The following is a 24,870-nucleotide window of genomic DNA, read 5'->3' as shown; positions in this document are numbered from 1 at the left end:
TTGTCACCGACAATGCCAACAGATACTGGCAAGAGCGTATAGATGAGGCGAGGCGCATAAGGCTTCAGAAATTCTCGTAATTCTTCTTCTTCCGGGTTTACGGTGTTTACAGATCCCAGCGTGCTCGCGGGGCGTGTGTGGGCATGTGAGGACACTCCTCCTCACCAATCAGTGCACAGGGGAGTGTCTGCTCACGCCCCTAGCCCCACTCGGCTCGGTTTGGCTCGCTTCAGCCCCACTCCAAAACGGTGCGAGTTTTAGGGGCTAAGCAGGGCTGAAGCGAGCTGAGTTGTGCTGTTCTTTGGTAGTCGAAACGCGAGCCGTGTCGGGCTGAAGTGAGCTGAAGTGAGCTGAAAAAGGGTAGTGGAAAAGGGCCATAACCCACTTGAACGAAAAATCTTTTTCATAATTCATACACACTGCCTTGGTGGAGAAAGAATGCTAAGAATTCGTCTTGCACAATAAGTACCAACTGAGGAGAATGTTCTATAACTGAGACAAGAAACAATTGTTGTTTGGTTTGGACTTTTGGACACCACATTATTGATCTAGGCTAGATTATAGTATATTGGAGGGATTTATTGTATGATTAAATTGATTTTATTACAGTAGTGTTTGTGGTTAGACACGAACTCGGAGGGAGAGTAAGACATGGTTGTTAAAGAAAATGAATCAGATATACTCTGTGGGGTTTTTTTGTTTTTTTTTGGGATCCCACCCAAAAAAAGTGCTGAGGACTCTGTGCCAGGACCCTGTTATGTACAAAAGTAGCTCATATGTTTGTCATTGTTCTTACCAATTTTTCTTCATGATTTCTGCTTTCACAACACGCTGCTCTCTGTTTTCTCATAAATGATGTTGCCAGAATGTAGCGCATGTCTTTTGACGGCTATATGCCCATCAGTTAGTCTAATATTCCAGTTCCTGGAAAGGGGCTGTTTTTGCCTTTTCCATGAATTTCTGTGTCCAGTACTGACTCGAACACTCGCACACTTCCCTCTGCGGTCTAAACTCCTATACATTGGAAAATATAGTGCGTCTCATATAAAGGCTGTAAACAGGATGTGTAGCTTTTCCAGCAAGCAACTTCTTCAGCTGTTAGAGGATGAAGCAGAGATGCCTACTAGTACGGATCGGCCGTATTTTGTACGGAGAAGTTACGTAAATACGATGTTACGGCAAACAGTGTTATTCTGTACGGAATTATTATAAAGTCTTAAAAAATTCCAGTGAGTTGTTTTTAAATGTCCAAGCGACTTTTTCAATCCATGCGCGATTCACGGCTAGGCTATTTATTTTTACGACAACCGCACATGCTGTGTGTGACATGCGCAGATTCCGCACATTTGTTCGCGCTGTTTTCGATACGGTAGAATGGCCGTGCGTTACACCCAGTCAAAAGGGCAATGGATACGCGCACTGCAAACTGTGTAGAACTGACATTAACATCACTCATGGTGGTCGCGATGACCGCACGCGGCATGTCAACTACAAAAAAACCATATGGAGTATGCTGAAATGGCGAGTCAGGCGGAAAGTAAATCTGGGAGTATCCAGCAGTTTTTTACGAAATCTGTGGATGAAAAGACACGGAACGTGACACGTGCTGAAGCGGTGATGGTTGACCTGTGCTTGGAGTTGAACTTGCCGATTAGTGCCATGAAATGCGAGTTAAACGTATTCAGTTTCTTTTTACATGTCTGATTTTTATTCACTGAAATATCAAACACTGGCTGTACTTCTTTAATTCAAAGTCTTTTCAGTGTTGCAAGTGCAAATGTACATGTAGTATGATCAAAAACAGGATTTTATGATTAGTGTTGTTGGGATTGTGGCAAAAAATGGATCATTCCACTGTTTTAAATACAATTATAAATGTCATTTTATTCAATGTCTCTTCTGAAGCATTATGCTGAAGTATTTATGTATTGGGACATTAAGATAACAATGTCGGACTCTCTTTGGCATGAAATAAGAAATTTTTTAAAAATTTTATTAGAATCCGTTAACAGGTAGAACATTTTGCCAGGCAATATAATATAATACTTTTGAGGAGTTACATTCAATACCAATGATTGGTAGTCAACTGTAATGTCTGCAAACAGGGAACACTATTGTATTTATAAAAATGTGATATATTGTATGCTCTAGAAATTTGTTGAGTGGAAATTCAGTTGAGATGGCTGCTCGCGTTTTGTTTATTCAATTCACACAAAACAGTTATTTTTAATAATTTAAATGTTAAACATATTGGTGTGTGTGTATATATATATATATATATATATATATATATATATATATATATATACATATATATATATATATATATATATATATATATATATATACATATATACCTCTTTATAATGGAAATGCGCATAAATTAATGTTACTGAAAGTCATTCCAAAATACTGAAAAATGTTTTCAAGAATACTGAAATTCAAAATTTGGGGTAGGCATCTCTGATGAAGCAGCAAATTTAGCAAAATGCTAAAGTACATTATGCCCATGCTTATGTTTTGTGTTTAACAGCAACAGACATATTTGCATGACTGGCACCAGTGCTAGTTGTTTCTGTGGCAGAAATGACTTGAGGAAGTGAAAGAGCCTATTTATATTCTTGTAACTTTGGAATCACACAGAATAACAAATTTATTCTAATTAATATTTACAGTGCCTTGCAAAAGTATTCATCCCCCTTGGTGTTTGTCCTGTTTTGTCGTATTACAAGCTGGAATTAAAATGGATTTTTGGAGGGTTAGCACCATTTGATTTACACAACATGCCGACCACTTTAAAGATGCAAATTGTTGTTTTATTGTGACAGACAATAATTAAGATGAAAAAACAGAAATCTGGAGTGTGCATAGGTATTAGATGACACCCACCCACCCCCCACAAAGTCAATACTTTTGTAGAACCACCTTTTGCTGCAGTTACTGTACAGCTGCAAGTCTCTTGGGGTATGTCTCTATTAGCTTAGCACATCTAGCCACTGGGATTTTTGCTCATTCCTCAAGGCAAAACTGCTCCAGCTCCTTCAAGTTAGATGGGTTACATTGGTGTACAGTAATCTTCAAGTTATGCCACAGATTCTCAATTGGATTGAGGTCTGGGCTTTGATTAGGCCGTTCCAAGACATTTAAATGTTTCCTTTTAAACCACTCCAGTGTAGCTTTAGCAGTATGTTTAGGGTCATTGTCCTGCTGGAACGTGAACCTTTATCCCAGTCTCAAACCTCTGGCTGACTCAAACAGGTTTTCCTCCAGAATTGCCCTGTATTTAGTGCCATCCATCTTTCCTTCAGTCCTGACCAGCTTTCCTGTCCCTGCAGATGAAAAACATCCCCACAGCATGAAGCTGCCACCACCATGCTTCACTGTAGGGATGGTGTTCTCAGGGTGGTGGGTTTGCACCACACATGGCATTTCCCATGATGGGCAAAAAGATCAATATTATTCTCATTTGACCAGAGAATCTTCTTCCATGTGTTTGGCGAGTCTGCCACATGCTGTTGGGCAAACTCCAAACGTGTTTTCTTAAGCAGTGACTTTTTTCTGGCCACTCTTCCATAAAGGCCCGCTCTGTGGAGTGTACAGCTTAAAGTGGTCCTATGGACAGATACTCCCATCTCCGCTGTGGATCTTTGCATCTCTGATTAATGCCCTCCTTGCCCGGTCTGTGAGTTTTGGTGGGCGGCCTTCTCTTGTCAGGTTTGTAGTGGTGCTGTATTCTTTCCATTTTGCTATAATGGATTTAATGGTGCTCCCTGAGATATTCAAAGTTTGGGATATTTTTTATAACCCAACCCTGATCTATACTTCTCCACAACTGTGTCTCTGACCTGTTTGGAGGCTCCTTGGTTTTCATGTTGCTTGCTTGGTAGTGTTGCAGAATCAGGGTCCTTCCAGAACAGGTTGATTTCTACAGACATCATGTGACACTTTGCACACTGGTGGATCTTAATAAGCTCATTGTGACCTTATGAAGTGAATTGGTTGGACCAGCTCTTATTTAGGGGTTTCATACGAAAGGGGGTGAATACCTATGCACGCTGCAGATTTCTGCTTTTTTCGTCTTAATTATTGTTTGTGTCACAATAAAACAATTTTCACCTTTAAAGTTGTAGGCATGTTTGTGTAAATCAAATGGTGCCAACCCTCCAAAAATCCATTTTAATTCCAGCTTATAATGCGGCAAAACAGGACAAACACCAAGGGAGATGAATACTTTTTGCAAGGCACTGTACTTTGGATTTTGGTAAAACGCACAGGAAAGTTTTTCTTATCTAAGATGAACAGTATTTTTGTTCGTCTCACTCATGCTCCTGTCCTAAACCCCGTAATGACCGTATTCTCTTTCCTGTGGCTGTGCGCTCCGAGCGTGCTGTGTGCTCTGCCAAGTGTCGCACTACACTCCCCTTAGAGACCAGAGCTCTGTTACTTTCTGCCTATCGTGATTGATAAAAATGATCTTTCTTTATTACCAACATAATTGCTTCATTATTCCTCCTCTTTAGAGAAGAGCATTGTGTTTCATCAATAGAGTCATGGACAGTGGAAATACACAATCGCCTTTTCCTCTATTGTACATTTTTCTTTCTGCGGAGGATCATGTACTAGTATAATCCATTCTCTCTCTCTCACACACACGCGCACACACACTACTCTGGAATTTTATCTTCGGTCTTTATTAATAGCATTTATGAGTGGCCAGAAGGTTGTTGATTAATTTTCAATAACGGCGTTTCTGACAGTAGTGACTGCTATACATTGTGGTGGTTTTTTTTTTTTTTAAAAGTTATTTAATAGTGCTGTCAAAGTTAACGCGTTAACGCAATCTCAATTTAACGCGATTTAAAAAAATGGTGCCGTTAACGCAAATTCTAATTTGGCCCTGCGAGTCACCCGTAGTTCCTGTTGAGGCTTGTCGTGCGCTGCTTCAATAAGAGTACGTGTGGGTGATGGAGAAAGGCACAGACATATAAACATCCTCGCCACCATATTGGATGGGGCAAAGTGGAGATTCTTCAACCGTCTCTGGTATAGCGTCTAGACAGTAGCCGAGAATAAAGATGCCTCATTCATGTGCTGCGTTTAACTGTACCAACAGGTTTACCGTCCAAACGAGATCACATGGGATTACCTTTCACAGGCGAGACTGGAAAAATACTTTTCAATACCGTTCCTTCAGTCTTCAGTTTCCCAGCTGATCTCCACCGGGGGGGTGTAGAGTTATAAGCAGTGAGAATTAGAGAATACAGTGCCACACTATGATGAACGTTTTTGAACGTATGATGAATGTTTTTATTTTTGTTATGTTTTTTTCTTCTTTTATGGCAAATACTTCTCTTCAAAAGAAACTAATGAAGAGTAAAATAAAACATTTTTTTATTTTCACAGTGATATGCACTTTATTTTTCATCCCTTGGTTTTCTCATCTAATATGGAAGTTATGGATGTCGGTGGCTGTGACAAGACGTGTTATGCTCTGCAATACATAAAAAAAAAACCATTGGTACAAAGCAAGCCCATTCACTTTTTTATGCTGATAAGAGAATTACAATGGTTTTTCATGTGACAAAAATGTGCGATTAAATTGCGATTAATCGCGAGTTAACTATGACAGTCGCGACATTAATCGCGATTAAATATTTTAATCGCTTGACAGCACTATTATTTAACAAAGAAAATTGTATGTACAGTACCAGTCAAATGTTTGGACACACTCATTACTATAAATGGTACTGTACATCATTTGAAATTTTCTCACTTTCAGTAAGGACCTATTCATTTTACATTTTTAAAAGGACATTAACGTGTCAGTGCTTTGTACCAGCCAGTGGTAGGTTTTCCTCCATGACAAAGTCCTCAGAGGATTTTTACTTTTCACTTTCTCAAGAACACGACAAGCTGTGGGTCCCCCCCCCCCATCTTATTAGCTTTGAGAGAAACGAGAGAGACTTGTGAGGCAACACCTTAATAGATGTTATGGCTTGAGTGATGGTGGGAACGAACTCATTTCATAGATGTTTGACAATATTCATTGTAACTATAACTAGATTAAGAAAAAAGTATAGTGTCTATTTTTTTTTTAAAGAAGCCAAGAAGCTTTTATTTTCCACACGTATACTTAAGCACGCAGTGAAATTTAACCCATCTGAAGCAGTGAATACACACATGCGCACACAAGTGAGCAGTGAGCGCGCACACACATACCCAGAGCAGTGGGCAGCTATGCTACAGCACCCAGGGAGCAGTTGTGGGTTAGGTGCCTTGCTCAAGGGCACTTTAGCCCAAGCTCAGACCATGGCTGCCCCATGTTAACCTACAGTGGTGCTTGAAAGTTTGTGAGCCCTTTAGAATTTTCTATATTTCTGCATAAATATGACCTAAAACATCATCAGATTTTCACACAAGTCCTAAAAGTAGATAAAGAGAACCCATTTAAACAAATGGGACAAAAAAATTATATTTGGTCATTTATTTATTGAGGGAAATGATCTAATATTACATATCTGTGAGTGGCAAAAGTATGTGAACCTCTAGGATTAGCAGTTAATTTGAAGGTGAAATTAGAGTCAGGTGTTTTCAATCAATGGGATGACAATCAGGTGTGAGTGGGCACCCTGTTTTATTTAAAGAACAGGGATCTATCAAAGTCTGATCTTCACAACACGTGTTTGTGGAAGTGTATCATGGCACGAACAAAGGAGATTTCTGAGGATCTCAGAAAAAGCTTTGTTGATGCTCATCAGGCTGGAAAAGGTTACGAAACCATCTCTAAAGAGTTTGGACTCCACCAATCCACAGTCAGACAGATTGTGTACAAATGGAGGAAATTCAAGACCATTGTTACCCTCCCCAGGAGTGGTCGACCAACAAAGATCACTCCAAGAGCAAGGCGTGTAATAGTCGGCGAGGTCACAAAGGACCGCAGGGTAACTTCTAAGCAACTGAAGGCCTCTCTCACATTGGCTGATGTTAATGTTCATGAGTCCACCATCAGGAGAACACTGAACAACAACGGTGTGCATGGCAGGGTTGCAAGGAGAAAGCCACTGCTCTCCAGAAAGAACATTGCTGCTCGTCTGCAGTTTGCTAAAGATCACGTGGACAAGCCAGAAGGCTATTGGAAAAATGTTTTGTGGACAGATGAGACCAAAATAGAACTTTTTGGTTTACATGAGAAGCGTTATGTTTGGAGAAAGGAAAACAATGCATTCCAGCATAAGAACCTTATCCCATCTGTGAAACATGGTGGTGGTAGTATCATGGTTTGGGCCTGTTTTGCTGCATCTGGGCCAGGACGGCTCGTCATCATTGATGGAACAATGAATTCTGAATTATACCAGCGAATTCTAAAGGAAAATGTCAGGACATCTGTCCATGAACTGAATCTCAAGAGAAGGTCGGTCATGCAGCAAGACAACGACCCTAAGTACGCAAGTCGTTCTACCAAAGAATGGTTAAAGAAGAATAAAGTTCATGTTGTGGGATGGCCAAGTCAAAGTCCTGACCTTAATCCAATCGAAATGTTGTGGAAGGACCTGAAGCGAGCAGTTCATGTAAGGAAACCCACCAACATTCCAGAGCTGAAGCTGTTCTGTACGATGGAATGGGCTAAAATTCCTCCAAGCCGGTGTGCAGGACTGATCAACAGTTACCGGAAACATTTAGTTGCAGTTATTGCTGCACAAGGGGGTCACACCAGATACTGAAAGCAAAGGTTCACATACTTTTGCCACTCACAGATCTGTAATATTGGCTCATTTTCCTCAATAAATAAATGACCAAGTATAATATTTTTGTCTCGTTTGTTTAACTGGGTTCTCTTTATCTACTTTTAGGACTTGTGTGAAAATCTGATCATGTTTCAGGTCATATTTATGCAGAAATATAGAAAATTCTAAAGAGTTCACAAACTTTCAAGCACCACTGTAGTATGGCATACCATACAAAAACTACTGATCTGATATGACTCAGGTCAATGTGACATGTGATGTTTAAGCTTCATAAAGAAAAGCAACTTCAACAACATTTCTTCCGTTTGTATTTTATCTGAGAATTAGTACTACAGTAATTATCTGCTTTAATCTCTCTTTTTTTTTTTTTTTTTTTTTTTTTTAGTTTGTTTTTGGGCAGCACAAGGATGCACGTTTCACTCAACACAGCAGCGTGTATCTGGGTTCGTGTCATGTGTCTAACGCTAGAAGCACACACGTCTGTACAAATAAACACACCAGTTGCAACAAGCGTCTGTGTGTGTTTGCGAGCTCAGAAACACTAGTCTTACCTGTTGCGTATTGAGCTGCAGGTTTCCATTAACGTTTCTGTTAACGTTTCGCTGGTGTGTAGCGAGGTGTGTGGTGTAGTGTTACAGGGTTGGTGTACAGCAGTGCTTTTGTCAAGACGTCCTGCTGAGCTTGTGTTGAATCTGAAGTATTTCCAACGTTTAGATTTCTTTCTTTCTCTCGCGCGCTCGCAAACCAGGGAGCGTGCATCACTTTTCAATGGCAGTAACGGCTTTAGCCGTTTTTCTTTTTTTATTCGATCCAGCTCTTGGCTTGTAAACTAACACTGCTGTATCACAGACCACTGGACCGATTTTCTGAAGTCTTTTTGAATAGGTTTTTCTTTACACCCCTAGTTTATCTGTTTCTTTTTGCCTCTTTCTCTGTCTGTCTTTCTCCTTCTTCCTGTCTGTATCTGTGCTTGTCTCTCTCTGTCCCCCCCCTTGCCTGTCTGTCTCTGTGTCTGTTTGTATCCCTGTCTCTCACTCTCTCTCTCCTTCTGTCTGTCTATATCAGTCTCTGCTTCTGTCTGTCTCTCACTCTCTGTGTGTACCTGTGTCTGTCTGTCTCTCTCTGTTTGTATTTCTGTCTGTCTCTTTCTCTGCCCGTCTCTCTCGGTCTATATATCTGTTTCTCTCTTATGGCCCTTTTCCACTACCCTTTTTCAGCTCGCTTCAGCTCACTTCAGCCCGACACGGCTTGCGTTTCGACTACCAAAAAACAGCACGACTCGGCTCGCTTCAGCCCTGCTTAGCCCCTAAAACTCGCACCGTTTTGGAGTGGGGCTGAAGCGAGCCAAACCGAGCCGAGTGGGGCTAGGGGCGTGAGCAGACACTCCCCTGTGCACTGATTGGTGAGGAGGAGTGTCCTCACATGCCCACACACGCCCCGCGAACACGCTGGGATCTGTAAACACCGCAAACCCGGAAGGAGGAGAATTACGAGAATTATGAAGCCTTATGCGCCTCGCCTCATCTATACGCTCTTGCCAGTATCTGTTGGCGTTGTCGGTGACAACAAGCCACAGCACCAAGACCAGCAACACTAACGACTCCATGTCCTCCATGTTTATTGTTTACTATCCGGGTCGTGAGACTACCGCTTAAAAGCTCACTGATGTCACTGTTTGCGCCGCTTAACGACATCACCTGACATCCACCCACTTTCGCTAACTCCACCCAATGTGTCCACCCACTTCCAGCCAGCACGGTTCAGCACGGTTGTAGTCGAAATGCAACTCCAACAGCCCCGCTCAGCTCGACTCAGCCCAACTCAGCACGGCACGGCTCAGCCCAACTCAGCCGCGTTTGTAGTGGAAAAGCGGCATTTGTGTCTCTCACTGTCTGTATCTTTCTGTCTGTCTTTCTCCCTGTCTCTCTCTCCATGTCTGTCTCTCCTTCTATCTGTCTGTATCTGTGCTTGTCTCCCTGTCTGTTTGTACAGTATGTCTGTCTCTCTCTTTCTCTTTCAGTAGTTTATTGGCTCAGGAGATCTCAAGAGTTTGTGTCTCACTCGGTGTCTCACTGTCCCTCAGGCTTTGACATTCTTCAACATATTTTGTAGCAAAGGCTGCAGTGTGAATCTAAGAGAATCCACAATCCTTCATCTGCTAACTGGCAGAAATTTTGATTCCGACCTTTTTTTTTTTCGTTCATATTTTTGGCAGTGGAGCAGAACATGCTGCTGTCTCTCTTGGACCTCATCGCTCTTACAGTGAGCACACTATCCCTGTTCTCTGGGCAGTCAGGTTCCCCTGTGTATGCTCTTCACCGTTGCCAGTAGGGCTGTAACAATATGCGTATCGAAATCGAAATCGCGATACGCAGAGCCACGATCCGTATCGCGATACAAGGCGGCAGAATCGCGGTACACCCTTTCAAACTTCTCCTCAGCCCAAAAACAGAGGCGCTTCCAAACTTCAATTTATGAATACTTTACTTTTTATTTAAATTATATTTTAAACTTACTTAAATTACTTTTATTTTTTTATATCTATTAGTAAGTTGTTTTTTCGCCGACCTGCGACAATCTTCTGCGAGTCACGCAACGTCCACACTCGCCACTGGCAGAGCATTCATTTCTTTTAAGCGGTTGCCATTCTGGTTGCGACGCGGGGAGCGAATCTGTAAACAAGCAGCTCATTGGCTGGCTAGGTGTGCCACAAGCCAATCACAATCACTTGACCGGAAAGGCATGCAGTGTTGCCAGATTGGGCAGGTTTAGGTGCTTTTTGGCTGGTTTTGAACATATTTTGGGGTGGAAAACGTTAGCAATATCTGGCAACACTGAAGGCATGTCTGCTTGGGCGGAAGCCTTCTGCGGCAGTTACATTTTGACACGCGAGCAATGTTTCACCATAAAAATTCCGTAATTTCCATCTGTTTTCCGCAATCACAGAAAATCATTGGCCCTATGAGAGTGAGACAGTGAGAGAGCCACCCCCCCAAAAAAAATCTTAACGGATTTACACGATTTGGAAAAATGACTTTTTCAGAACCGAAAAAAACAGAGCTTCCGGCTCAACAGTATTATTTTGAGAAATAAAACAATCTTTGGATATACATTTGTTCATTTTTGCATACATATTACTCATTCTCTGCAGTGGTCTGAATTATTTGTTATTAAATAGTTAATGTAAGTAAGTAAATGTTAATAAGTCAAATTTACTACTTTAAAAAAACATTTTAAAAAAAATTGTGGGCGTATCGAATCGTGGGTCAAAAATCGCGATACGAATCAAATCGTGAGTTGGGTGTATCGTTACAGCCCTAGTAGCCAGGCTATGTTCAATCACGATCCGTCTGTGCTTTATATCGCTGACGTTGAAGAGATACTTTCCCAATTCTGGGAATCTGGACTGGGTTCGGATGTTGCTGCCCCAGTGCTCCAGATACACTCCTCTCATCTGTTGAATAATTCATCTGATGTGTGGATTGGAGTTTGGTGAACAGTGCTGCTCTGAGACTGCTGTGTGTTAGGGGTTAGTGAGTCTCAGCTGACCGAGGGATTGTACTGGTTTTAGGGCTGAGCGCTTATGTGTTCAGTGCTTCATACTGCATTGTGTTTTCATTACTTTCTCTGTCCCTCTGTGTGTATGTCTCCATCTCCTGTTTTTTTGTCTGTCCTCTCTCTCTCTCTCTCTCTCTCTCTCTCTCTCTGCTTCCTGTTGGACTGGTTTTCTTTCTGATGGCCTTTCCTCTCGGAGTTCTCATTACGGTCCAGACAGTGTAGTCACACACAGTATCCAGTAGCATCTGCATAAGTTGAGCCTGAATGTTGAGAAGTTTATTTTAGGTGTCTCATAGAAATCGTTGCGGCGGCACGGTGGTGTAGTGGTTAGCGCTGTCGCCTCACAGCAAGAAGGTTCTGGGTTCGAGCCCAGCGGTCGACAGGGGCCTTTCTGTGCGGAGTTTGCATGTTCTCCCCGTGTCCACGTGGGTTTCCTCCAGGTGCTCCGGTTTCCCCCACAGTCCAAAGACATGCAGGTTAGGTTAACTGGTGACTCTAAATTGACCGTAGGTGTGAATGTGAGTGTGAATGGTCGTCTGTGTCTATGTGTCAGCCCTGTGATGACCTGGCGACTTGTCCAGGGTGTACCCCGCCTTTCGCCCGTAGTCAGCTGGGATAGGCTCCAGCTCGCCCGCGACCCTGAACAGGATAAGCGGTTACAAATAATGGATGGATATAAATCGTTGCTAAAACATTTTTCTCATGACCAATTAATTAAATTTAATTAAACCAGCCAAAACACAGGAACACAACAGCGAAAACTGCAGCAACATAAAGAGCACGGTGCCAAAGTCTTAGGCAACCTATTTTTTAGTACAAAATTTTGTTGTAGATTTTTATTTCATGACCGCTGCATTATGGAATCAGTACACCAACACTTTAGACTTCCAAACATATTAGTTTTCCAGTAAAAATGTTTGGATGTCAATAAAGAAAGCAGCATGTTACGTACACTACCGTTCAAAAGTTTGGGGTCACCCAGACAATTTTGTGTTTTCCATGAAAAGTCACACTTTTATTTCCCACCATAAGTTGTAAAATGAATAGAAAATATAGTCGAGACATTTTTCTGGCCATTTTGAGCATTTAATCGACCCCACAAATGTGATGCTCCAGAAAGTCAATCTGCTCAAAGGAAGGTCAGTTTTATAGCTTCTCTAAAGAGCTCAACTGTTTTCAGCTGTGCTAACATGATTGTACAAGGGTTTTCTAATCATCCATTAGCCTTCTGAGGCAATGAGCAAACACATTGTACCATTAGAACACTGGAGTGAGAGTTGCTGGAAATGGGCCTCTATACACCTATGGAGATATTGCACCAAAAACCAGACATTTGCAGCTAGAATAGTCATTTACCACATTAGCAATGTATAGAGTGGATTTCTGATTAGTTTCAAGTGATCTTCATTGAAAAGAACAGTGCTTTTCTTTCAAAAATAAGGACATTTCAAAAGCCCTGTCCACACTAGGGATTTTGAACCGATACGATACTACTTTCGTACCGCAACACCTGTCCACACTAGCAACTATACCGGTACTGTAGCGGTATAACTGTATTGGTACAAAACCCACAAATGTATGGGTTTCGTACCGGTACAGTATCGCTACTGTAGCGCTTCGCTGTAGTGTGGACAGATGAAGCGGTTCTGTATCGATACAAATATAATGCGCACGCGCAAAGTCACACACCTCAATCGATTTCTTCGCTGAATAAAATAGTGAAGAACGGAGATTCGTTTGTTTCTTTCTCAACTGCCTTGCGCGTTTTATACGATTCGACTGAATAAACGACCACCAGAAATACAGACTGTACATTGACAATAAAAAGCACGCACACGCGTTGTTTCATCCGTACGGAAGCCAAGAGAGGCCCTTCATATAATCCTTTTTTTTATTCACCTTGTTATCCCGAGATAACGACATAATTAATCCAGGATCTCGAGAAAACAACACAACTAATTCGAGATCTCGAGAAAACAAAACCGTTATTTCGAGATCTCGAGAAAACAAAACAATTATTTCATGATCTCGAGTAAACAGCTGAGAAATGGTTCATTCAGGTGCGCCAAGAGACTTGTGATATGCTGACTTTGGGGCTATTTCTCATTCTGTATAGACGCAACTTTGGTGATTAGAATGTCTGGAATAATCGATCACCTAATAAGGCAATATTTTGATCAGGGGTTGACGCAGGGAGAGATTGCATTAAGTCTTTTAATAAGGGATAATTTCAAAATTAGTCCGCAGCACCTCCGCAGAAGACTGGCCCGGCTTCGTCTCTACCGATGGAGATACAGTGATCCAGCTGAGATCATGAAATAATTTTGTTTTCTCGAGTTCTCGAAATAACGGATGCCGTATATTCTCGGAAGGAAGTTACTCGGTAACCACGGAAACATTTCGCGCACGCGCATTTCAACTACCGTGAAAGAAAACCGCAAACATTTCTCGCTGGTGTGGACAGATGCACTAAACTGTACCGGTATACTTTGTATCGATACAGTTATACCACTTTTGTACCGGTATAAGTGTGAACACAGCAAAAGTGACCCCAAACTTTTGAACGGTAGTGTAAGGTGGTGTTTACATTAGACCGTATCAGCGGATCATCAGATTAACGTTTTTAAAACGATTCGCGTGCACACAGCAACGCCAATACACGGATACGCTAATCACATGACTAATTAGACGGCACGTCACATGATTCCCAGTGCATATCAGGCATGCGCAAGTCACTCACCACTTGCAAGTGGAAGGATGGCAAGCGAACACCTTCTCCAGCAGATAAACACACCTGGCTGTGATGTTCATGTTCTCACTGAGTTTAAGCGCCTGAAGGAGGTAAATAAGTTGAAATGTGTAAATAAACCTCAGTGCGGCTCAGTGCTTCCTCCTGCGCTCCAAATCACTCCGCCCTGAACAGCGAGTGCCCTCTGGAGGGTGCGCACTCCGGCCCTGCGCAGCTCACAGAGCGCGCGAGCGAAGCGCACGAGCAGTGATTCGGGACTGAGCCGCTGTGTGTGTGATCCCAACGCCAGCGAATCAGGAAGGTGGATGTCACAGTGACGTTGTCCAATGACGACGTCAGCTAGAGCTCAGCACAGCGTTTCCGCGTTCCTCAATGTTTACACAGCACCGGATCAGATACGTAATGGATTGAATACGTGGGCCCTGGCGGATTCAAGTTGTTCTGCCTGTGGAGTCGTTTCCCGGCGTTTTAATGTGAACGGACAGTGCATCCGCGACGAAAACGAGACGGATACGGTCTAATGTAAACACCACCTAAGAAACCACTTTTCAGACCAAAAAAAAAATCTCATGAAGGCTGCTGGGTTTTGCTGCAAAAATAAGAAGTGTGATGGTTAAAGTGTCCAGAAGAACTGTGGCTGGCTCTGTAAGTCGCTCAGTAAAGCTTCCAGCGCAGTCCCTTGTACCTGAGACTACTATGTTTTAAGCAAAAGGTCATCACACCAAATATTTTCATTTATTCCTGTTTACTGCTCTTTATAGTGTTTTTTTTTTTTTTTTTAATGTAGAAACCTTTAAATTCATTTGTTTTAAAAGCGCCGTTTCTCCGCAGCATTTCCTTACATGTTCCTTGCATGTGCCTAAGACTTTCACACAGTACTGTACACGTTCACTCTAGCAGCTATGATGAGCGTTAAACCAGTGTGTGCTACTGTTATACGAGTACTATAGTACACTTGAGAAGAGAAACGGATGAACGTTGCTATTTTCTGCGTATAATAACAGGTCTATTATGCTCAGTTATAAAGGTGTTATTTGTAGTCTTTTTCTGGCATGGCCTGTATACAGCATGTGATTTCCCATGTGGCCTACTTGTTAGTCAACACAAATAGCTCTTGTACAGAATTGTTAAGCGTATCCAGTCCTGTTGGCCAGAGTGCAGTATATGTGGAAACTGGCCGTTATTTTTGAGTTGTGTTAGGGAGGTTTTCGGAGAGCTTTGGACATTGCAACATTGCATGATGTGGTTTCTCAGTAAGACGAGAAGCTCCTTTTTGTGTTTTTATTAGCTGAGAGAGAGAGAAGCTGGTGAGGGAGCGACTGATTATAGGTGCTGTAACATAAGCGATTACAGGAACCAGCTTCAAATCTGCCTATAAATGGATCAAAAGTATGGCAAATATATAAAAATAATCAGCAAATTTCCATGGTATAAAAGGAATAAAACACAAGTGCAGTTATAGAGGATATGCATCGACTTCACTTTCCTGTCAGATCACATCCCCCTCAGTCGGACTAAGTAGAAAAACATGCTGCAACATAGGGCTGGGCGATATGGCTGAAATCTGTATCACGATATAAGTGTTTCATATTGGTCGATATCGATAATTATTGAAACATTTTATGACCTATTTAAAATAAGGACCAGGAGGGAACAATACTAAATTCAAACATTTATTTTAAACTTAAACTTCCTCTGACAGCCAATAAGCAAGGAATGTCAACACGCATGTTCAATGTTACGATCTCAACAAAAACTGAGCAATTATCAATAATAAAGTGCTTAAAAAAACTCAAGTGTTATAAAAACATGAGCAAAGTGTTAAATGTAAACAGAGCAAAACCTGCTATGTGAGAAGGACGGTCATATTTTTAATTTTTTACTGCAAGTTTAGTGCAAAAAAAAGTTCACCCTCTGGTGAATAACATTTAAAAACATAAATAAAAATATGCAGTGCTTTATAAACATAAAAGAAATTGAGTGAAACTGAGGTAGACTTAGACTATTCTTAAACTATTCCAGTATATTTTCATTGAAGGTTTAATAAAATAAAAATAGTGTTTTGTAAACATAGAAGAAATTAAAGTAAAACTGAGGTAGACTTAAGACTTTACATCTGTAACATCTGACCTTACTGACTTTATCCACAATTTCCTCGCTCGTTCCGGCACTCATCTTTCTTTTCTTGGCCACGCTGTTTCTGGAAAAAAAAAATAAACACGACCACGAGACAACGAGATGGCGCAACCAAACCGATACTGTTACATGATTGGCTATCAGCGTGTCACTCCCTATGCGTTGCTAGGCACCAGAGGACGAGTGCCTTTGCTCATGCAACCAAGCTTGCTTCGCAACAACAGTTGATTGAAAGCGGACCTAAACCAGAGAGGGCTCTGGCTAACGCTTGTTTCTTGAAAAAAAAAAAATTCTATCGAAACATTCTATCGAACGCATTTTCTATTGATATCAAGTATGTGTCTATCGCGATACGTATCGTTATCATTTTATCGCCCAGCCCTACTGCAACATGACGATTACTTGCTTAAAGGAGATACGCAGAACCATCCATCCATCCATTATTTGTAGCCACTTATCCTGTACAGGGTCGCAGGCAAGCTGGAGCCTATCCCAGCTGACTACGGGCGAAAGGCGGGGTACACCCTGGACAAGTCGCCAGGTCATCACAGGGCTGACACATAGACACAGACAACCATTCACACTCACATTCACACCTACGGTCAATTTAGAGTCACCAGTTAACCTAACCTGCATGTCTTTGGACTGTGGGGGAAACCGGAGCACCCGGAGGAAACCCACGCGGACACGGGGAGAACATGCAAACTCCACACAGAAAGGCCCTGCTGGGCTCGAACCCAGAACCTTCTTGCTGTGAGGCAACAGTGCTAACCACTACACCACCGTGCTGCCCCGATACGCAGACCCTTTATTTTTAAATAAATTTCTGAGTGGATAGTATCTCCACCCTTGACTCTTGTATGTTGCATAATTGGGAATAAAAAATATATATTTTTGAGAGTTAAAATTGACCGCAAAGTTGGCATTCGAGCCGCCCCGCTGAGCCAGCCAGACCTGAGTGAGTGATGTCACAGCAGTAACCGGTTTTAAGGCCGAGGCCTTTGAGAGCTATCGACCAAAGCCAGACTCGGCAGGCGAGAGTGGTTGCAGTGGCCTCTTCGTTCGGATTTATTGGAGATTCTTCGGATTCCTCAGATAGTAATACATCTAACTGTGATAGTCCTGAAATTGGAGTGTGTGTACATGCTACTGCTATACACGTAGAACCGTATCAGTTCGAACCGTCGGAAAGTGAATCCGATAGTAACACGTCGGCCACAGAGGCCCCCACCTTACGAAATAAAGCCAGAGAACAAAGCCGTCTAGAGAATTGGATGGAATTGAACTGACCGTCTCATGTGACTCTCATTAAAACAGGATAGGTGCTATAACTTATGCAACATTACATGTACATGCATGCATTTTCACTGATAAAATGTAAAAGGCTAATTAAATAATCAGATGAACTGAGACAATCACATTCTGAAGCAAATTAAATAATCTTATACCAGTAACTTAAATACACAATGCAAGTTACATGTATTAATCTAAATGCAGGTAAACAATGAGTGGTGCTGTCGTTGTTGTGATGTAACCAAACGAGAGTCGCATCTTACCCGTCTGTGTTCTCGCTTCTTGAAGGCCGAGCTTGTGGCCGATTGTTTTTGAAACAATCTGACTTTCAGTTCTTCGTTCATTCGCTTCTACCGTGTAAGGGCGAGATATTGCTGTTGACGCAAGCATATCCAGCGGAGGGGGGGAAAAAAGCATATCCAGCAGAGAAATCAGACGGCTGGTCCACTCATTCTCCATTTTCTCCATACTGAGTTCTCTGCCATTACTGCTCGGCTCACACGCCGGGAGAACTGGTGCAACTGAACTTACTTTCCTTTTCTTGTAGTTTTCTTTTCCTTTAATTGTTGGTACTGCACCCTCTTTCAATACGGGCTTATAGCCAACGCTCCTCAACAGATCAGAGGTTTCATACAAGTCATCAGTAAAATGTACCCGTGAATTTCTCGCAAAACGTGTCCAAATCTTTGCAGTTTGAACATTCTTGGGCCATGAATGCAGCATAAATCCACCTTCTGTCGTGTTGTTGCACCCACCAGCAACACATCGACGTGGCATGGTGATAAATTAGCTCAAAATGGAGGATCGGAGTTGCAGTCAGGTCTGTGTTTTAGTATAGCGGAAATGGCGATGAGACCGATAGCCTTCCTGCTGTGACGTCACAGATATCAAGGCCATTCACTCAGAGTGCGACCGATATGAATCATTTTACTGTAAAAATTACTGTATTAGATTTATTGTTAACACTTAAGACTATTCCTGCGCCATTCTTGAGGACTCAAGGCATTTATAAACAAAAAGTGAGGCCATGGTTCTACGTATCTCCTTTAAATTAAAGGCACTTGGACTTGATAGTGTTTCTTACACTCTTCCAAAGAACCAGTGGTGCATGGGCATTGACCTCAATAAAGTATGTTGATCTAGCTATCGAGCTATCTGTTCGTTCCAGAAAGCAGGATTACAAAGATAGCATAGGAGTGTGATTGAGCCACCCATAAGCAAGTTCATAATAATAACATACTTCGTAGAGACTTTTAAAGTGACCTGGCTAACTGTTTAAACTTGCTTTCTGGAGTACCTCTTATGCCTCGGTCACAACCGGCCGTACGTGCTCCTACGGCCAGTCTATGTGCAAAAAACGCATGGAGGGCGCACGTGTGACGTGCTGATTTTCGAGCCGTAGACTGACCGCAGACCGGCCACAGAGGTTCTTTGTCATGTCAAACAAACTCTACGGGCGCTTACATTTTTTTCAGGTTACAAGACAAACTTACAGCCAACGTGCATCTTTCTCCACGAACAAAAAAAAAAAAAAACGCAGCGATTTGGGAAACGCCAAAAATTGCACGGCCAAAAAAATCGTACGTCCAGTTGTGACCTAGGCTTTATAAGGAAAACTGGGTTGGTCTTGGCTGGCTAACATGATCTAACCATCCCTGCCCTCTTTATTTGTAGAACACAAGGTTCATCAGCATGGATGTTTTTTATAAATGTTGGCAAAAACTTTGGTTATGCAGACTATAAACGAAAGATGCTGAATGGAAAAAAAAACCCCTGATGAGTAGTCAATACAGTACATAACTTGAGGGGTGATTTTACCCAAAAATACAGCATACCCAACGCAAACCGCCAACCAACAAATACACGTTTCAGTGCCTGAATTCCAGTTGTTGCTGTGAATTGCATTCGATTCTCCTTTCTTGAGCTTCCAGCAGTTTTATAAAAAGATGGCTCCGATTTCCTGTTGAATCTATTTGTACAATCGCACAACAGCTGTTTCCCAATTTAGACGCGTTTTTGCAGTATTTGAGCTGAACGCTAAAACTGTCGGCAGTCTTTTTGCCACTCAGTGGGCGTAACTGTATGGAATCAATTTTGTGCCAAAATGTTCATACAATACTTCTGAAATATCAAACAAAAACGATAAATCAAAATTAAAAAAAAAAAGTCAATTTTTTTTAGACTGGCAAACAAATTATTCGTGTAATCGTGCAAAATATCAGTCTATTACTCTTCAGAAACCTTTTATTTTTGTTCCACGTCTTTCTCAGTTTTCATCTCATCTCATCTCATTATCTCTAGCCGCTTTATCCTTCTACAGGGTCGCAGGCAAGCTGGAGCCTATCCCAGCTGACTACGGGCGAAAGGCGGGGTACACCCTGGACAAGTCGCCAGGTCATCACAGGGCTGACACATAGACACAGACAACCATTCACACTCACATTCACACCTACGGTCAATTTAGAGTCACCAGTTAACCTAACCTGCATGTCTTTGGACTGTGGGGGAAACCGGAGCACCCGGAGGAAACCCACGCGGACACGGGGAGAACATGCAAACTCCACACAGAAAGGCCCTCGCCGGCCCCGGGGCTCGAACCCGGACCTTCTTGCTGTGAGGCGACAGCGCTAACCACTACACCACCGTGCCGCCTCTTTCTCAGTTTTGTCTGACGTAATTTATTTTGGTTGCGATTCCAGCTTTCTCGTTTGCGCTCCCTGACTTTTTGCTTGCAGTTTTGGCACAAACTTCACGTGTGGGTGGGCTGTCCAGGAATGCATTCCCATTGGCTAACTTGTGTTTGACTGACAGCTACGCTCAGCGATTCCCCTGGAGGCTGTTGCGGCCATTTCCTACTCAGATTCTGGCGGACTGTTTGACGAGTGACCGATCCATTGACGGTAAACAAGGATCGAGTGGACTTCAGTGGCGACTATGATATTGAATTAATTCAACAAAGTGTAAGTACGGGACAAATGTGTTTTATGTGTTGCAGTAGTGCACATTATGCAGGCGTTTTTAACGTTAGCAAGACAGCTATTATATTGGGTAGTGGAGCTAAGGCTAACATTTGACTTGCCACGAAACACCTGCATAATGTGTAGTACTGCAACACATACAACACATTTGTCCCGTACTTACACTTTGTTGAATTAATTCAATATCATAGTCGCCACTGAAGTCCACTCGATCCTTGTGTACCGTCAATGGATCGGTCACTCGTCAAACAGTCCGCCAGAATCCGAGTAGGGAATGGCCGCAACAGCCTCCGGGGGAATCGCTGAGCGTAGCTGTCAGTCAAACACAAGTTAGCCAATGGGAATGCATTCCTGGACAGCCCACCCACACGTGAAGTTTGTGCCAAAACTGCAAGCAAAAAGTCAGGGAGCGCAAACGAGAAAGCTGGAATCGCAACCAAAATAAATTGCGTCAAACAAAACTGAGAAAGACGCGGAACAAAAATAAAAGGTTTCTGAAGAGTAATAGACTGATATTTTGCACGATTACACGAATAATTTGTTTGCCAGTCTAAAAAAATTGACTTTTTTTTTTTTTTTAATTTTGATATGTCGTTTTTGTTTGATATTTCAAAAGTATTGTATGAACATTTTGGCACAAAATTGATTCCATATAACCGCAGTGACTTCTGCTTACAGTGATTATCACTTGTATACCCTCTATAGAAAAATAATCAGTGATGGGTGACCATCAGCGAAGCAGCTACGGTTTACTGCCATGTTATACCGTATTTAACAATTATTCGCTGAAGGCCAGGTGAATATTCACTGAGCCTGGGGCAGATAATTGTTCTAGTATAAATACACAGGTGATTTTTATTTTTTAAAAAAAATTAAAAATCATATTAAAAAATAATTTCTTTCAAACTCCAAAAGCAGCATGCAAATGTAATAAAGGCGCGCAGACTTGTCACTGATCTATGCTGACTCGCATAAAATACTTCACATAAAATAAATCACAATTCCAGCTTACCTTTGAATAGTTTTAGACCAAACTTCATAGCATCTTTAGTGCTTTTAGGAACAGCATTTTCGTTCATCATTTGTAATTCTTCCTCACTTAGAAGCAATTGGTCGCCCTTTTGCCGAGTCACTCGAGGTGATTGCTCAAGAAATTCAGACTATTTCTCAATAATCAGTGCGTGCAATTTCCTATAATCACCTCCGTATTTACACAAATGTTATAATTGACAGCTTTGTTGCCTCAAGTGTCCTTGGCACAGTAATGCTGTGTTCACACTTATACCGGTACGAAAGTGGTATAACTGTATCGATACAAAGTATACCGGTACAGTTTAGTGCATCTGTCCACACTAGCGAGAAATGTTTGCGGTTTTCTTTCACGGGAGTTGAAATGCGTGTGCGCGAAATGTTTCCGTGGTTACCGAGTAACTTCCTTCTGAGAATATATGGCATCCGTTATTTCGAGATATCGAGTTAACAAAACAATTATTCCGTGATCTCGAGAAAACAAAACAATTATTTCATGATCTCAGCTGGATCACTGTATCTCCGTCGGTAGAGACGAAGCCGGGCCAGTCTTCTGCGGAGGTGCCGCGGAGTAATTTTGAAATTATCCCTTATTAAAAGACTTAATGCAATCTCTCCCTGTGTCAACCCCTGATCAAAATATTGCCTTATTAGGTGATCGATTATTCCAGACATTCTAATGACCAAAGTTGCGTCTACACAGAATGAGAAATAGCCCCAAAGTCAGTATATCACAAGTCTCTTGGCGCACCTGAATGAACCATTTCTCAGCTGTTTACTCAAGATCACGGAATAATTTTGTTTTCTCGAGATCTCGAATTAGTTGTGTTGTTTTCTCGAGATCCTGAATTAATTATGTCGTTATCTCGGGATAACAAGGTGAATAAAAAAAAAAAAAAGGATTATATGAAGGGCCTCTCGCGGCTTCCGTACGGATGAAACAACGTGGGTGTGCTTTTTGTTAATGTACAGTCTGTATTTCTGGTGGTCATTTATTCAGTCGAATTGTATAAAACGCGCGAGGCAGTTGAGAAAGAAACAAACGAATCTCCGTTCTTCACTATTTTATTCAGTGAAGACATCGATTGAGGTGGGTGACTTTGCGCGTGCGCATTATATTTGTATCGATACAGAACCGCTTCATCTGTCCACACTACAGCGAAGCGCTACGGTACCGATACTGTACCGGTACGAAACCCATACATTTGTGGGTTTCGTTCCGATACAGTTATACCGCTACAGTGCCGGTATAGTTGCTAGTGTGAACAGGTGTTGTGGTACGAAAGTAGTTTCGTATCGGTACAAAATCCCTAGTGTGGACAGGATATAAGTGTAAAATGAAAAGGTTTTTCGAGACCTTGAGAGACACTGCCAGTCAGAAGTCCGAACAACGTAGATTGAACATTTTTATAGTTTTGAATACATTCTGAGAAAAGCTGAAGATTGAAATGTGTTTGTAAGACAAATGTAAATCGTGACGTTAATACCCAAATATACGTTTTGTTTCCGAATCATTGTGTTTTTAGTAAGTAGTTTTCACTGGAAAGCATATTGTTTCCCCCAAGAAAACGTTTGAAGATGGAGCCAGCGACTGCTCAGCCCACGTGGGCACTTAGTTGAAGTGTTCTCATGAAACCGGCGCCAAGAGCTTCTTCAGGAATTCTGTTAGCATTGTCCGAGCAAGTGTGTATAAACTTTTGACTGGTGTTGCATGTAGAGTTACAGTTTTGACCCAAGAGCTTAATCCGTTCAGGTCATCTGTGCAGCATTTTGACATTTTGGTATCCAATTAAAATGATTACGGTTATCCAGGCTACTTCCATTTCCTCCGGGATCCGAACTACAGCTGGACAGGAGCGTTCACTCCACACACAAGACAAACCTGGAGCCGCGTTAGAGACTTGGCACAAAGCAGTGTGTATGTGGGGCTATGGTGAAAAGTCATGACAGCTTTACAAGATCTTTTCTCTCTTCCTTCACTTTGTCTCGGCCTTTTAATCTTTTGATTTTATTTAAAATATTTCTTTAAAAGGCCTTTTAAATGTATTATGACGGTTTGGTTGGAAAGCTCCGCAACCATTTTCCCAATAAGCTGAAGTGGGTTTGGTGTCAACCATGACACCCAAACTCCACTCATACAGTTCAAAGACATGCAGTTAGGTTAAAGGGCATATTCTGGACCAATTTCGGGGTTTTTTTATATGAAAGTATGTCCCTTTACACACTCATCCAGAAGGGTAATTTTGCACAAGGCCATCTGTCTACAGCAGAAAAAAAATAAAATAACAAAGCGTGTCTGGAAAAATCCCAAGGGCGTCTGGAACCAGATTCGTGACGTCACCTGCGGAAGTGCCAGCAGGCTGCGAAAGCTTTGCACGCTTTCAGTCCACAGCCTGTGTAGACCAAGCGCTCCCATTTCTCCAGTCTTTTGGGAAACGATGAGTACTAATCCCATCAAGATTGGTGTTGCTACACCCTCCTACGATATATCTCATCTCATTATCTCTAGCCGCTTTATCCTGTTCTACAGGGTCGCAGGCAAGCTGGAGCCTATCCCAGCTGACTACGGGTGAAAGGCGGGGTACACCCTGGACAAGTCGCCAGGTCATCACAGGGCTGACACACAGACACAGACAACCATTCACACTCACATTCACACCTACGGTCAATTTAGAGTCACCAGTTAACCTAACCTGCATGTCTTTGGACTGTGGGGGAAACCGGAGCACCCGGAGGAAACCCACGCGGACACGGGGAGAACATGCAAACTCCACACAGAAAGGCCCTCGCCGGCCACGGGGCTCGAACCCGGACCTTCTTGCTGTGAGGCGACAGCGCTAACCACTACACCACCGTGCCGCCCCCTACGATACATCTGTTAACCATTTTAATAATTACACGATAACGTTGAAGAAATTTGCAGAAAACCACCAGGTCGTTTTCTCATAAACAAACCAGCGTTGACGTAGGATTCAGAAGGAGGCGTCCCGCACACGACGTCACGAAAATCAGTGCTTGCCGGGAAATCCAAATGGCAAGTTTTTTCAGAGGTGGACCAATTCGCCTCAACTGGCTTGATTTCAACTGAATTTTTCTGGTATTGCGCAAGGTAAAAAAAAAATTGCACAAAACGCAAAATGTGACAGATATTTGACCCAAGTTTGATATAAAATAGGAGAATTACATTGATCTTGCTCCTGAATTTACCCAAGATGTGCCCTTTAACGTGGGGCGGCCTTGGGCTGAAGTGCCCTTGAGCAAGGTACCGAACCCCTGACTGCTCCCCTGACGCTGTAGTGTGGCTGCCCACTGCTGTGTGTGTGTGTGTGTTCACTGCTTCAGATGGGTTAAATGCAGAGGATGAATCTCACTGTGCTTGAAG

The 24,870-nt window shown here is 42.3% G+C and overlaps 1 protein-coding gene across 2 annotated transcripts in view; it reads left to right on the top strand.

Annotated features, from left to right (window-relative positions):
- The window catches only part of klhl24a (kelch-like family member 24a), a 126,237-nt gene that overhangs the window by 74,577 nt on the left and 26,790 nt on the right, over window positions 1-24,870 (top strand). The gene's annotated exons all lie outside the window — the stretch shown is intronic.

Source organism: Neoarius graeffei, chromosome 23 (genome assembly GCF_027579695.1).
Source record: "Neoarius graeffei isolate fNeoGra1 chromosome 23, fNeoGra1.pri, whole genome shotgun sequence".
Classification (NCBI taxonomy): domain Eukaryota; kingdom Metazoa; phylum Chordata; class Actinopteri; order Siluriformes; family Ariidae; genus Neoarius; species Neoarius graeffei.
The sequence above is the reverse complement of the archived record's forward strand: the minus strand, read 5'-3'. Positions and strand labels throughout refer to the sequence as shown.